Below are 14,247 nucleotides of genomic sequence, written 5' to 3'. Positions count from 1 at the left end.
GAGGAAGAGTTGGGAGAGGGCATGGAGGAGGGGTTCTGGTGTGAGGTGCTCCGGAGAGTGAACGCCGCCACCATGTGCGCTAGGTTGGGGCTGATGCAGCTGAAGGTGGTATATAGAGCACACCTCACACCGGATGAGCCGGCCCTTTGAGGGGATAGAAGATGTGTGTGAACGTTGCCCGGGAGGGGGGGTGCAAATCACGTTCATATGTTTTGGTCCTGCCCAAAGCTGGAGGATTACTGGAAGGAGGTTTTTAGGATAATCTCTAAAGTGGTGCACATGAAACTGGACCCGGGCCCTCGGGAGACCATATTCGGGGTGTCGGACCAAACGGGGTTGGGAACGGGTGCGAAGGCAGATGTTGTAGCCTTCGCCTCGTTGATCACCCGATGGACGTCTATGATCCCTCATCAGAGGGCAGCACCTGTTGGAATTCTTGACTCTTGAGAAGGTTAAGTTTGAACTGAGGGAAGAATGGCGGGGTTCTACAATTATTGGGCGTTATTCATTATACACTTTCAAGAATTTGATAACATCGAACATTAGTGAGGGGTGTTGGGAGGGTTAGGGGGAGGGGGATTGTTTGTGTTAATAGTGACTATGGGTGATTCCTGATTACTTTTTGTTATTTGTTTATTTTAACATGCGGGCAGTTGTTTGGCGGTTGGTGGGAGGATGGGATTGTTGTTGATATGGGGATTGACACTATATTCGTTACTGCTTATTGTTGGTGTGTGCAAATTTGGGAGAAAATGGGAAAAAGGAGAATAAAAATATATTTTTTTAAATTGACTTGAGGGTCAGGTGACTTATTTTTTGGTTTCTGTGTACATATCTGAACATTTCCCTGTAGCTACTTAAAATGCAAGTTGCCTTCCCAGGTTCTGATTGACTACTCCTCTTCATTGCTAGAACTAAACCTGCTGGCCCCTGTCATGATATTCAAACACACACATCATGATAGACACACCAACAGACAAATCAGAACACACAACACCACAACCAATGACAGAAAGATATAAAAGCACAGACACGACCCCCGGTGGTCAGTATTAGCTGCAGAGGAGAACCAGGACACATATGCCACCAAACACACTCAGGGAGACAGCACGTGCAGAGTATCCAGAACGAACTGTATTATAAGAGTTAAAATAAAATAGAGTTGTACCACATACAACTGTGTTGGCTCATCTGTGCACCAGAGCACCCAACACCACATGGTACAGGTGTGGATCGATACCTGCCGGCATACCTCAGTGTACACAGACAACCAGCAGTGCCCAGGCAAAATGATAGAGCTCCCGGTTCCGCAGCCGCTCCAGTGCCACGGCGACCTCCGCGAAAACTGGCGGCGATTCCGGCAATGGTTCGAATTGTTCCTGGTGGCAGCTGAACTCCAAGACCTGGATGATAGCGAAAAAATTGAATTTCTCCTCACCATCGCCGGTGCAAGGGCAAGAGAAATATTCACAAGGTTCAGGTTCTTCAGGAGGCAGCAAAGGTACGATTACCAGGCAGTCCTGGACAAATTCTCCAAGTACTGTGAAGAAAACGCAATCCAATCGGCAAATAAAGGTAAGAAAAGCTGCAGTACTCACCTCGTAGCTGGGATCCCGGAGCCCGAATTCCCAGAGGCCGAAATCCCGGGCCTGAGAGAGGGCTGGGTCGAGGTCGGCGGCCATCTTGCTAAAGGTATCACGCTAGCACAGTTGCGCGAGCAGTGCGCAGAACCGGAAGTATCGTTTGCGCATGCGCGAGATGCTGCGCATGCGCAGTCAAGAAAACGGCCATCGGTAAAGGAACAGCGATTTGAGCATGCGCAGTCGCTTCCTACGTGCTACATACCGAGCGTCAGGATGTCAGAGGCCCCAGACTGCACCAATTTAAAGGGGAAACGTCCCAAATCCAATTTAAAAGGGAAACGTCCCAAATCAAAAAAACAAAAATCTGTTAAAGCTGTAAAACATCCTTCCCTCACCTGGAATGACAGCACAGTGCCGCAAATTGACCCAGGAGATGAATTTGACCTCCGAAGAACCCTCCGACAAGCAGTTACCTACGCACAAGCCGATGATTCCGACCTCGAATACTTTGATGACGATCTTTACAGTGTTTCCGGACCTCGCGAGCCCAATGATAGCTCCGTGGTCCTATACGACTATGACTCGGACGAACCTTTCGTGTTGCACATTGGCGGCCCCCACATTGAATCCGACGCAGATGCGGATTCATTTTTCGGATTTGAGGATCTTCAATCCAGCAGATATCACGTTCCAACTTATCAGTACCGGATGATGCTGCAGCCTGACATTAACAGACAGGGAGCGGTGCAAGCACACGGAGAGCGCCCTGCTGCCACACAGAGCGTGGTCCACGTCCCGCTCAACGTTCCCGACTCTATGAAAGAAGACATGCAAGACTCCAGAGCGCAGTCCTCGCATGAACCAGAAGTGACTCCAGTGTCACAAGCCTCCACAGCAAGCTCGTGGACAGACTCCACAATTGCAGAAATGCAAGACTCCAGAGCGCAGTCCTTGCACGGACAAGAAGTGACTCCAGTGTCACAAGCCTCCACAGAGAGCTCGTGGACAGCCTCCACGATAGAAGCAACGCAAGACTCCAGAGCGCAGTCCTTGCACGAACAAGAAGTGACTCCAGTGTCACAAGCCTCCACAGAGAGCTCGTGGACAGCCTCCACGATAGAAGCAACGCAAGACTCCAATGTGCAGTCCTTGCAGGAACAAGACCATGAGGGTCTAGCAACCTCTCCTGACCAACCAGCGGTAGATGATGCAAGTCTGCCATGCTCACGTGAACAGCAAGAAGGCTATAACAGCCTACCATGCTCCACTACACAGCAGCATGACCATGAAGGTCTCTCATGCTACAATGAAGGGCACAGCGCTGATGACTGTTCAAGCCCAACTGAAGACAAGCCAAAGGAATCGCCTCGTCCAAGCCCGAAGAAAAAAGGTTTATGCGCTGACCTTCAGGATCATTATAGCCGAACAGAGATTAATAATGCTGCACGGCCACAGAAGGATGCTGAGGATTTGCTAAAGAAATTTATTGAATGTTTAACTTGCAAGGAGCAGACTGAGAATTGCCAGTGTTTTAGTACGGATCGAAAAAATGGACAAGACATTGATCCTCAGGTAATGGAAATAACACAACCTGAATCATATCTACAGCAGGGACAAATGTCTCCCTTCAACACAACGCCGCAAAATCCCAACTTCGGAGACCAGCAGTTAGTCAGTAATGACTCTTCAAACCTTGAGGGGAACATTAATTGCATTGAACCTATACACACTCCACTGATAAATGAGCAGAACATTGGAGCAAGAATCCTGAGGACACCGACATCGAGTAGCCAGATAACGAATTTAAAACCCACAGCAGTTTCAAGTGAACCAAGTGTGCTTTCCACTAATGGTGAAGATGCAGATAAGGTCGACCCGATTATCCATTGTACCACACTAACCCCAGTGATTAAGCAGTTATGTATGGGGAGTATAATGTGGGCAATTGAGAACAGTAAAAGAGAGACTGTGACCATGCCAGTCCCAGCAAAATCAGACCCAGAGACCATGAAGGCATGTACATTAGACAAAGATACATATGAGGTACCTGAGAAGAAAAGTGAAACGGAATGTTCCTTGGAAAATAGTACAATGTCGATAGAAACATTGGATCCTATATTCGAGACCATACATATGGGAGAATTTGGGGGTAATAAACAAGGTTCTGCAATGTCTGGGGGAAGATTTAAAATTCCAAAGAAGAAAAGCCCAAATGAAGGACAACGGCAAGACAATGACAGTCCACCGACATGGTGTGCACCACCAGATGAAAACTCTGACAATTTATCCAACCCTAGTGAACAGCAAGCTGCTAATGAGGATCTATCCACGGGATGTGAGACGAGTGACGACAGCATCCCACTTCCCATGCAAAAGGTGCAAGGTGACAGACTCCAGAGCGCAGGGGAAAACAGCAGCAGCCAGAGCAGTGGCACCACGGCTGGCTCTGATGTTCAGAAGGGAGGGTCAAAGCGCAGAAGAGTAATAGTTATAGGGGACTCTATAGTCAGGGGCACAGATAGGCGCTTCTGTGGACGTGAAAGAGACTCCAGGATGGTATGTTGCCTCCCTGGTGCCAGGGTCCAGGATGTCTCCGAACGGGTAGAGGGAATCCTGAAGGGGGAGGGCAAACAGGCAGAGGTCGTTGTACATATTGGTACTAACGACATAGGCAGGAAGGGGCATGAGGTCCTGCAGCAGGAGTTCAGGGAGCTAGGCAGAAAGTTAAAAGACAGGACCTCGAGGGTTGTAATCTCGGGATTACTCCCTGTGCCACGTGCCAGTGAGGCTAGAAATAGGAAGATAGAGCAGACAAACACGTGGCTAAACAGCTGGTGTAGGAGGGAGGGTTTCTGTTATCTGGACCACTGGGAGCTCTTCCGGGGCAGGTGTGACCTGTATAAGATGGACGGGTTGCATCTAAACCGGAGAGGCATAAATATCCTGGCCGCGAGATTTGCTAGTGTCACACGGGAGGGTTTAAACTAGTATGGCAGGGGGGTGGGCACGGGAGCAATAGGTCAGAAGGTGAGAGCATTGAGGGAGAACTAGGGAATAGGGACAGTGTGGCTCTGAGGCAGAGCAGACGGGGAGAAGTTGCTGAACACAGCGGGTCTGGTGGCCTGAAGTGCATATGTTTTAATGCAAGGAGCATTACGGGTAAGGCAGATGAACTTAGAGCTTGGATTACTACTTGGAACTATGATGTTGTTGCCATTACAGAGACCTGGTTGAGGGAAGGGCAGGATTGGCAGCTAAACGTTCCAGGATTTAGATGTTTCAGGCGGGATAGAGGGGGATGTAAAAGGGGAGGCGGAGTTGCGTTACTTGTTCAGGAGAGTATCACAGCTATACAGCGAGAGGACACCTCAGAGGGCAGTGAGGCTATATGGGTAGAGATCAGGAATAAGAAGGGTGCAGTCACAATGTTGGGGGTATACTACAGGCCTCCCAACAGCCAGCGGGAGATAGAGGAGCAGATAGGTAGACAGATTTTGGAAAAGAGTAAAAACAACAGGGTTGTGGTGATGGGAGACTTCAACTTCCCCAATATTGACTGGGACTCACTTAGTGCCAGGGGCTTAGACGGGGCAGAGTTTGTAAGGAGCATCCAGGAGGGCTTCTTAAAACAATATGTAAACAGTCCAACTAGGGAAGGGGCGGTACTGGACCTGGTATTGGGGAATGAGCCCGGCCAGGTGGTAGATGTTTCAGTAGGGGAGCATTTCGGGAACAGTGACCACAATTCAGTAAGTTTTAAAGTACTGGTGGACAAGGATAAGAGTGGTCCGAGGATGAATGTGCTAAATTGGGGGAAGGCTAATTATAACAATATTAGGCGGGAACTGAAGAACATAGATTGGGGGCGGATGTTTGAGGGCAAATCAACATCTGACATGTGGGAGGCTTTCAAGTGTCAGTTGAAAGGAATACAGGACAGGCATGTTCCTGTGAGGAAGAAAGATAAATACGGCAATTTTCGGGAACCTTGGATGACGAGTGATATTGTAGGCCTCGTCAAAAAGAAAAAGGAGGCATTTGTCAGGGCTAAAAGGCTGGGAACAGACGAAGCCTGTGTGGCATATAAGGAAAGTAGGAAGGAACTTAAGCAAGGAGTCGGAGGGCTAGAAGGGGTCATGAAAAGTCATTGGCAAATAGGGTTAAGGAAAATCCCAAGGCTTTTTACACTTACATAAAAAGCAAGAGGGTAGCCAGGGAAAGGGTTGGCCCACTGAAGGATAGGCAAGGGAATCTATGTGTGGAGCCAGAGGAAATGGGCGAGGTACTAAATGAATACTTTGCATCAGTATTCACCAAAGAGAAGGAATTGGTAGATGTTGAGTCTGGAGAAGGGGGTGTAGATAGCCTGGGTCACATTGTGATCCAAAAAGACGAGGTGTTGGGTGTCTTAAAAAATATTAAGGTAGATAAGTCCCCAGGGCCGGATGGGATCTACCCCAGAATACTGAAGGAGGCTGGAGAGGAAATTGCTGAGGCCTTGACAGAAATCTTTGGATCCTCGCTGTCTTCAGGGGATGTCCCGGAGGACTGGAGAATAGCCAATGTTGTTCCTCTGTTTAAGAAGTGTGGCAGGGATAATCCCGGGAACTACAGGCCGGTGAGCCTTACTTCAGTGGTAGGGAAATTACTGGAGAGAATTCTTCGAGACAGGATCTACTCCCATTTGGAAGCAAATGGACGTATTAGTGAGAGGCAGCACGGTTTTGTGAAGGGGAGGTCGTGTCTCACTAACTTGATAGAGTTTTTCGAGGAGGTCACTAAGATGATTGATGCAGGTAGGGCAGTAGATGTTGTCTATATGGACTTCAGTAAGGCCTTTGACAAGGTCCCTCATGGTAGACTAGTACAAAAGGTGAAGTCACACGGGATCAGGGGTGAACTGGCAAGGTGGATACAGAACTGGCTAGGCCATAGAAGGCAGAGGGTAGCAATGGAGGGATGCTTTTCTAATTGGAGGGCTGTGACCAGTGGTGTTCCACAGGGATCAGTGCTGGGACCTTTGCTCTTTGTAGTATATATAAATGATTTGGAGGAAAATGTAACTGGTCTGATTAGTAAGTTTGCAGACGACACAAAGGTTGGTGGAATTGCGGATAGCGATGAGGACTGTCTGAGGATACAGCAGGATTTAGATTGTCTGGAGACTTGGGCGGAGAGATGGCAGATGGAGTTTAACCTGGACAAATGTGAGGTAATGCATTTTGGAAGGGCTAATGCAGGTAGGGAATATACAGTGAATGGTAGAACCCTCAAGAGTATTGAAAGTCAAAGAGATCTAGGAGTACAGGTCCACAGATCACTGAAAGGGGCTACACAGGTGGAGAAGGTAGTCAAGAAGGCATACGGCATGCTTGCCTTCATTGGCCGGGGCATTGAGTATAAGAATTGGCAAGTCATGTTGCAGCTGTATAGAACCTTAGTTAGGCCACACTTGGAGTATAGTGTTCAATTCTGGTCGCCACACTACCAGAAGGATGTGGAGGCTTTAGAGAGGGTGCAGAAGAGATTTACCAGAATGTTGCCTGGTATGGAGGGCATAAGCTATGAGGAGCGATTGAATAAACTCGGTTTGTTCTCACTGGAACGAAGGAGGTTGAGGGGCGACCTGATAGAGGTATACAAAATTATGAGGGGCATAGACAGAGTGGATAGTCAGAGGCTTTTCCCCAGGGTAGAGGGGTCAATTACTAGGGGGCATAGGTTTAAGGTGAGAGGGGCAAAGTTTAGAGTAGATGTACGAGGCAAGTTTTTTACGCAGAGGGTAGTGGGTGCCTGGAACTCACTACCGGAGGAGGTAGTGGAGGCAGGGACGATAGGGACATTTAAGGGGCATCTTGACAAATATATGAATAGGATGGGAATAGAAGGATACGGACCCAGGAAGTGTAGAAGATTGTAGTTTAGTCGGGCAGTATGGTCGGCACGGGCTTGGAGGGCCGAAGGGCCTGTTCCTGTGCTGTACATTTCTTTGTTCTTTGTTCTTTGTAGACCTCGCCTAGTGCGTACCGAGGCACTCGACGATCACGGTGGGACCACTGACGACTGCGGTGGCGGCGCACCGCTTCCACCCTCGATGGCTCGAGCCTCTCCACTGGTTGGTGCATTCCTGCATGTTCCGACTCCAGAAGTGCAGCTTCAGGGAATCTCGGCTGCCTCCAGTGAACCTGTTGGGACTCCGGACGGGGGGCATCGACGGAAGGCAGACCGGACTCCAGATGGGGAGCAGCCAAGCGCCGACTCTGATTTGCGCACGCCAGACCTTGCTCCGGACGGGCGGTGTCGCGGCCTCGGTGATGGCACGCTCAGGGTGACGGCGGATGCCACGGCGACAGGGAATGGATCGCGTGGCAGTCCCACTGGGTCGGCAGTGGCAACCAGCACCGGCGGTCCAAGATGGACACACCAATTCGCGCCATCGCCAGACGTTGATGCGAGCAACAATTCTCTCTCCAAGGCGACATGCTTCGACGTTTCTCTGCGGAGTCGCCCTTCCGGCACAGCAGGTGGCCGGAACCAGCGTGCACGGTCTCGGCCAACTTCCACATCTGGCACAGTCATCGCCTTGCATGATATTAGTGATGGTGCTACTTCGATGGCAACGACCCATCGGCTACAAGATGCCGTCCACCACAAACATAAAAAGAAAAAAGACTCCACCTTGTTCCTGGCATGCAGGGCGGATGGATTGGTGCGTAGGCGCAATCAGCGAGCTTTGCGCCGCCTTCCACGCTCGCAACTGAACCGTACGCACACGCCGGATCCTCCACTGGTTCCCAAGGATGACTTCGTGGAGATGCCACGGATCATGCCCCTTCCATCGCCACCAGAACCAAACCACAGCCAAGGCACCACTAACAAAGATGTTGAATGTTATATTTGCATGAATGAAAAAACCAAGCACTGCACGAAGTACAACAAATGGTAAAGTAGAGACTTCGGCAACAGCATCACCTCCAACAGTCCAAGGTGAACCAGTGTGACCCCAAATCTCCACAGCTGAACCGGCTTGAGGACCAGCCCATTCTTGAGGCGGTCACCCATTAGACTGGACTTATAACGCTGTTCATACGTCCAAAAAGTCAAACACTTCTGTATTATAACCTGTTGTTGTTTATTGTTCCAGATATCGTCTGACCCGACCAATGTTCAAGTTTTGTTTTTCTCTCGTATCCAAGTTTTGTTATGGTACAACCTTGTTAGTGTGACGCACCCGACATCGCCCCATGTAAATAGTTACGTCATATACACACGCTGTACACAACACACACACACACTCTTAGATGCACTCACGACACAATTATATTTATAACCACGTAGGCACATATCTTTGTAAAAAGGGGGGATGTCATGATATTCAAACACACACATCATGATAGACACACCAACAGACAAATCAGAACACACAACACCTCAACCAATGACAGAAAGATATAAAAGCACAGACACGACCCCCGGTGGTCAGTATTAGCTGCAGAGGAGGACCAGGACACATATGCCACCAAACACACTCAGGGAGACAGCACGTGCAGAGTATCCAGAACGAACTGTATTATAAGAGTTAAAATAAAATAGAGTTGTACCACATACAACTGTGTTGGCTCATCTGTGCACCAGAGCACCCAACACCACAGCCCCATGCTGGCAATGGCACGGTAGCACAATGGTTAGCACTGTGCTTCGCAGTTCCAGGGTCCCAGTTCATTTCAGCTTGGGTCACTGTCTGTGCGGAGTCTGCATGTTCTCCCAGTGTTTGCATGGGCTTTCTCCGGGTGCTCCGGTTTCCTCCCACAGCCCAAAGATGTGCAGGTTAGGTGGATTGGCCATGCTAAATTGCCGTTAGTGTCCAAAAGTGTTAAGTGGGGTTACTGGGTTATGGCGATCGGGTAAAGATGTGGGCTTGGGTGGGATGTTCTTTCCAAAGGCTGGTGCGGACTCGATGGGCCGGATGGCCTCATTTTGCACTGTAAATTCTATGATTCTATAATGAAATTTAAAGATGTTTTGAAAGCTAATCATAGCTAGACTACTGTATAGCAAATAGCCTCCATTGTGTGCACAATGTAATACATTGATACTATTGCCACATGATCGAAACTGGCCTGTGATAGGAAAAGTCAGACATCCATGAGGACAGGACAAGTCAGTCTGGGATACGGCATCCAGAGTGAAGCCATTTTGTTCAACACAAGAGAAGATCCTTCCTGAAAAATCCTTCATTGGCAGAAACGTGGGGCCAATTCATTTCACCTACAAAATTATATTTCTTCGCTACAGAAGTTCAACCACAGCTTTGACTGAAAAAAACCAACAAAGATCTCTGACCTTCATTTTGTCTTCTTCAGTGTGTTATGGGTCCGGGTTTAGAGAACCCAAAATTGTATCACGGAGTTCACCTGACCCACAGCTTTTACTAGATTTTGGTATGGGGAGCACACAGCCCACTCTACAGGTAGGGTACAGCAGAAATGAAAAATATTTTTAAAAGCAAAACAATGTTTATTTATGAACTCAAGTAAACCTATGTAAAACAAACAGTGAATATCTTAGCAACCATTAATTCAAAGATAACCCCCAAAGAATACAACACTAAGTAATCCTTTAAGCTGTCCTTTTAACATCCAAAAGACTTAACAACCTTTAAACAGAAGCAGGGTTTACATTCAATGCTGAAAACATTTAAATTTCTGAATTCACCAAATGATCAAGAGATCGTCCTTCATGGCAGAGAGCTCAACACTACAGCTGCTTTGGCTGACTTCAGCTGCAACACACTGAAAAACAAAACCAAAAAGACAGAGACACACCCAAGCTTTTCTCAAAGTGAAACTAAAAAGCAGAACCAGAGCTCAGCTCCACCCACACTCTGACATCACTGCAGTAACATGAGCAGCCAAACATTTCTTAAAGCGACATTCTCATGACACCTCCCCCCAAGAAATAAAAATAAACCATCAACTTCAAGATGGTTTCATTTTTCACATTTTCAACATCCTTTAAGAAATGCACACAGTAAATATACTTTATCATTTCAAAAGAAACAACACACACAAACAGGTGTAATAATATAGTCCATTTTTTTTCATTCTTCTTCCTCCAACTGAAATCCTTCATGATTGACAGTCTCTTTGAAAAAGAAGGTCTCTGCATGATCCTTCCATTGCTCTACGCCTCAGCATTTCTCTTTAAAGTCAGATACTTTAGTTCAATCTGATCACAGAGTCCCTTGCAATTCTCCAACACAGGGGCATTGGTTATCACAGCTTTCAGGCTGTCAAATGCCTGCTGAAAGTCCGCTGTCCATTTACATTTTCGACGTTTCTTCAGCAAGTCCATCAGTGGAGCAATCACGCTACAAAACTTTTGCACAAATGTTTGATCAAATCCACTCATGCCAAGAAATCGCATTATTTCCCTTTGTCTCGAGGGTATCGAAAACTTACCAAGGAAAGTGACTTGGGCTTTTCCACATTCACTTTTGGCTAGGTTTATCACCAAACCTGCCTCCTGAAGTCGATCGAATAACTCCATCAGATGTTTTAAATGTTCTTTCCATGTATGGCTGAAAATTACCAGATCGTCGATGTATACCGCACAATTGGGTAATCCTGAAACAACTTTGTTAGTTAACTGTTGAAATGTGGCTGGGGCGTTTTTCATGCCAAATGGCATAACTTTGAATTGGTATATACCATCTGGAGTCACAAAAGCTGAAATCTCCTTTGCCCTTTTGTATAAAGGTACCTCTGGAAGATAACTCAACAATTTATCCCAATTTTTAAGAACATTCTCATTTTCCAATTTAATTTGAGGTATGTCAAATTCACAGTCATCTGGATTTGGTTCATCACTTTGAGTTAGAATCATTAAAACCTCCTCCTCTTTCTCTCCTTCCCTTTCAAAGTACCTTTTAAGCATATTCACATGACACACTCGGTGAGTCTTCCTTCTATCTGGTGTTTTTACCACATAATTCACCTCATTTAATTTCCTTCCAATCTGATAAGGTCCACTAAACCTAGCTTTTAAAGGTTCACCTACCACTGGTAACAACACTAAAACTTTATCTCCACAGGCAAAACTACGAACTTTGGATTTCTTGTCCACTACCCGTTTCATCACATTTTGTGCAACTTTCAAATGTTGTCTAGCCAATTCTGCTCTATTTAATTGTTCTCTAAAATTTGACACGTAATCCAATAACGCAAGTTCTGATTTCTCACTCATCAATTTTCCCTTAATCAATTTACATGGTCCTCTTACCTTATGACCAAAAATTAGTTCAAAAGGACTAAATTTGTTTGACTCATTAGGTGCATCCCTAATTGCAAACAGTACGAGTGGAATTCCTTTATCTCAATCCTCTGGATAATCTTGACAATAAGCCCTCAACATTGTCTTTAATGTCTGATGCCACTTTTCTAAAGCTCCCTGCGATTCTGGATGGTACGCAGTTGATTTAAATTGTTTTATTCGTAAGCTATCCATTACTTCTTTGAATAACCTCGAGATAAAACTTGATCCTTGATCCGATTGTATTTCTGTGGGTAGTCCATATCTAGTAAAGAATTTAAGTAACTCCTCCACAATCGTTTTAGCTGTAATATTACGTACTGGAATGGCCTCTGGAAACCTAGTAGACACATCCAGTATAGTCAAAAGATAATGATTCCCACTTTTTGTTTTAGGAAGCAGTCCTACGCAATCAATTAGGACCCTTGTAAAAGGTTCCTTAAATGCTGGAATGGGTATTAAGGGTCCTGGTTTTATCACTGCTTGAGGTTTCCCTATCACTTGACATGTGTGACATGATTGACAAAATTTAACTACATCTTTAAGTAGTCCAGGCCAATAAAAATGTTTCTGGATGTTAGCTTGAGTTTTCCTTATTCCCAAATGACCTCCCACTGGTACCTCATTTGCAACTCGCAACAGCTCCTTTCGATACCCTACTGGCAATACTATTTGATGAACTTCTGCCCACTTTTCATCCGCCTGCATATGTAAAGGTCTCCATTTTCTCATCAAGACATTACTTTTACGGTAACAACGCTCTGGTATACACGCAGATTCCTCTTCCGTGTATGCTTTCTGATACATCCGTTTTATTTCTATATCATTCTGTTGTAACTCCGCCAATTTTCCTGAACTAAAAATATCCGTCTCATCCTCCACCTGTTCTTGGTTTTTTTCAACCATCTGATCAAAAATCGTTTCTGACAATTGCACTTCAACTTCATCTTCACTCTTTGATTTCTCCTCTTGTCTTAACCTGTGAATTTGCAACCTTGTTACTACACAATCTGGAAAAATCCCAGGATATTCGTCCTTCAACACTTCAGTTGTCTGATTTTCCACTGGCTTATCAACCACAGTAGGCATCACTCCCACTTGAGATCCAGCTATATCATTACCCAAGATAAACTATATTCCTGGACAAGATAGTTCCTCTATTACTCCTACTACCACTTCACCACTCTTCACTGGACTTTCCAACCTTACCTTGTATAATGGAACACTACTCCTCTCACCCTGAATTCCACATATTACCACCTTTTCTGGCAACATTCTTCCCAAACTACATAACTCCTCATCTCTTACCATTAAAGATTGACTAGCTCCCGTATCTCTTAAAATTGTGACTTCTTTATCTACTCCTCCTGATACACATGAGTAAACTTTATCCACACAAGTAAACTCTTTAAAGACATCTGGCACCTTCTTATCAATCACCTCTTGAACATTCTGTACAATATTTTGCACTTACTTCGCTTCACTTGGGCTTTCCTTTTCCACTTTAACAAACCCCACTGTCTTATCCTGTTTCACCACATCAGCCTTCCCAGTGCTTTTCACTTTACATGGCCTAGTTTATTACAGTGAAAACATTTGAAACTTTTCATGTCTCTTCCACCCTCCTGGATTTATTTTTTAATCTGAGGTACACTCTCCTTATTATCTCCCATCAGACCACCTTTACCTTTAGCACTTGAGTGTTTCTCATATCCCCAGTTTCTATCCCTCACAGGCTGAAACTGATGTCGGAAACCAAGCTTTGATTTATGAACTAATTCATAATCATCTGCCATTTCTGCTGCTAATCTTACAGTTTTAACCCTCTGCTCTTACACATGAGCTCTCACTACATCAGGAATTGAATTTTTAAACTCCTCCAAAAGTATAATTTCTCTGAGAGCTTCATAAGTTTGGTCTATTTTCAAAGCCCTTATCCACCTGTCAAAATTACTCTGTTTGAGCCTTTCAAACTCCATGTATGTTTGACCAAATTCTTTCCTTAAATTTCTAAATCTTCATCTGTAGGCTTCAGGCACTTGGTCATATGCACCCGAGATAGATTTCTTTCACCTCCTCATATGTCCCAGACACCTCCGGTAGTGATGCAAACACTTCACTAGCCCTATCTACCAGCTTTGTTTGAATCAGTAATACCCACATGTCCTGTGGCCATTTCATTTGTTTAGCTACCTTATCAAATAAAATGAAAAAGGCTTCTACCTCAATCTCGTCAAACCTTGGCAATGCTTGGACATATTTAAATAGATCCCCACCACGCCTTTGACTATGATGCTCTTTCTCACTATCCTCATCACTATCATCGAACTGTACGTTTCCCTTTACGTCTGCC

The sequence above is a fragment of the Scyliorhinus torazame genome, chromosome 8 (genome assembly GCF_047496885.1).
Source record: "Scyliorhinus torazame isolate Kashiwa2021f chromosome 8, sScyTor2.1, whole genome shotgun sequence".
NCBI classification, from domain to species: domain Eukaryota; kingdom Metazoa; phylum Chordata; class Chondrichthyes; order Carcharhiniformes; family Scyliorhinidae; genus Scyliorhinus; species Scyliorhinus torazame.
This window is presented reverse-complemented; position numbering follows the sequence as displayed.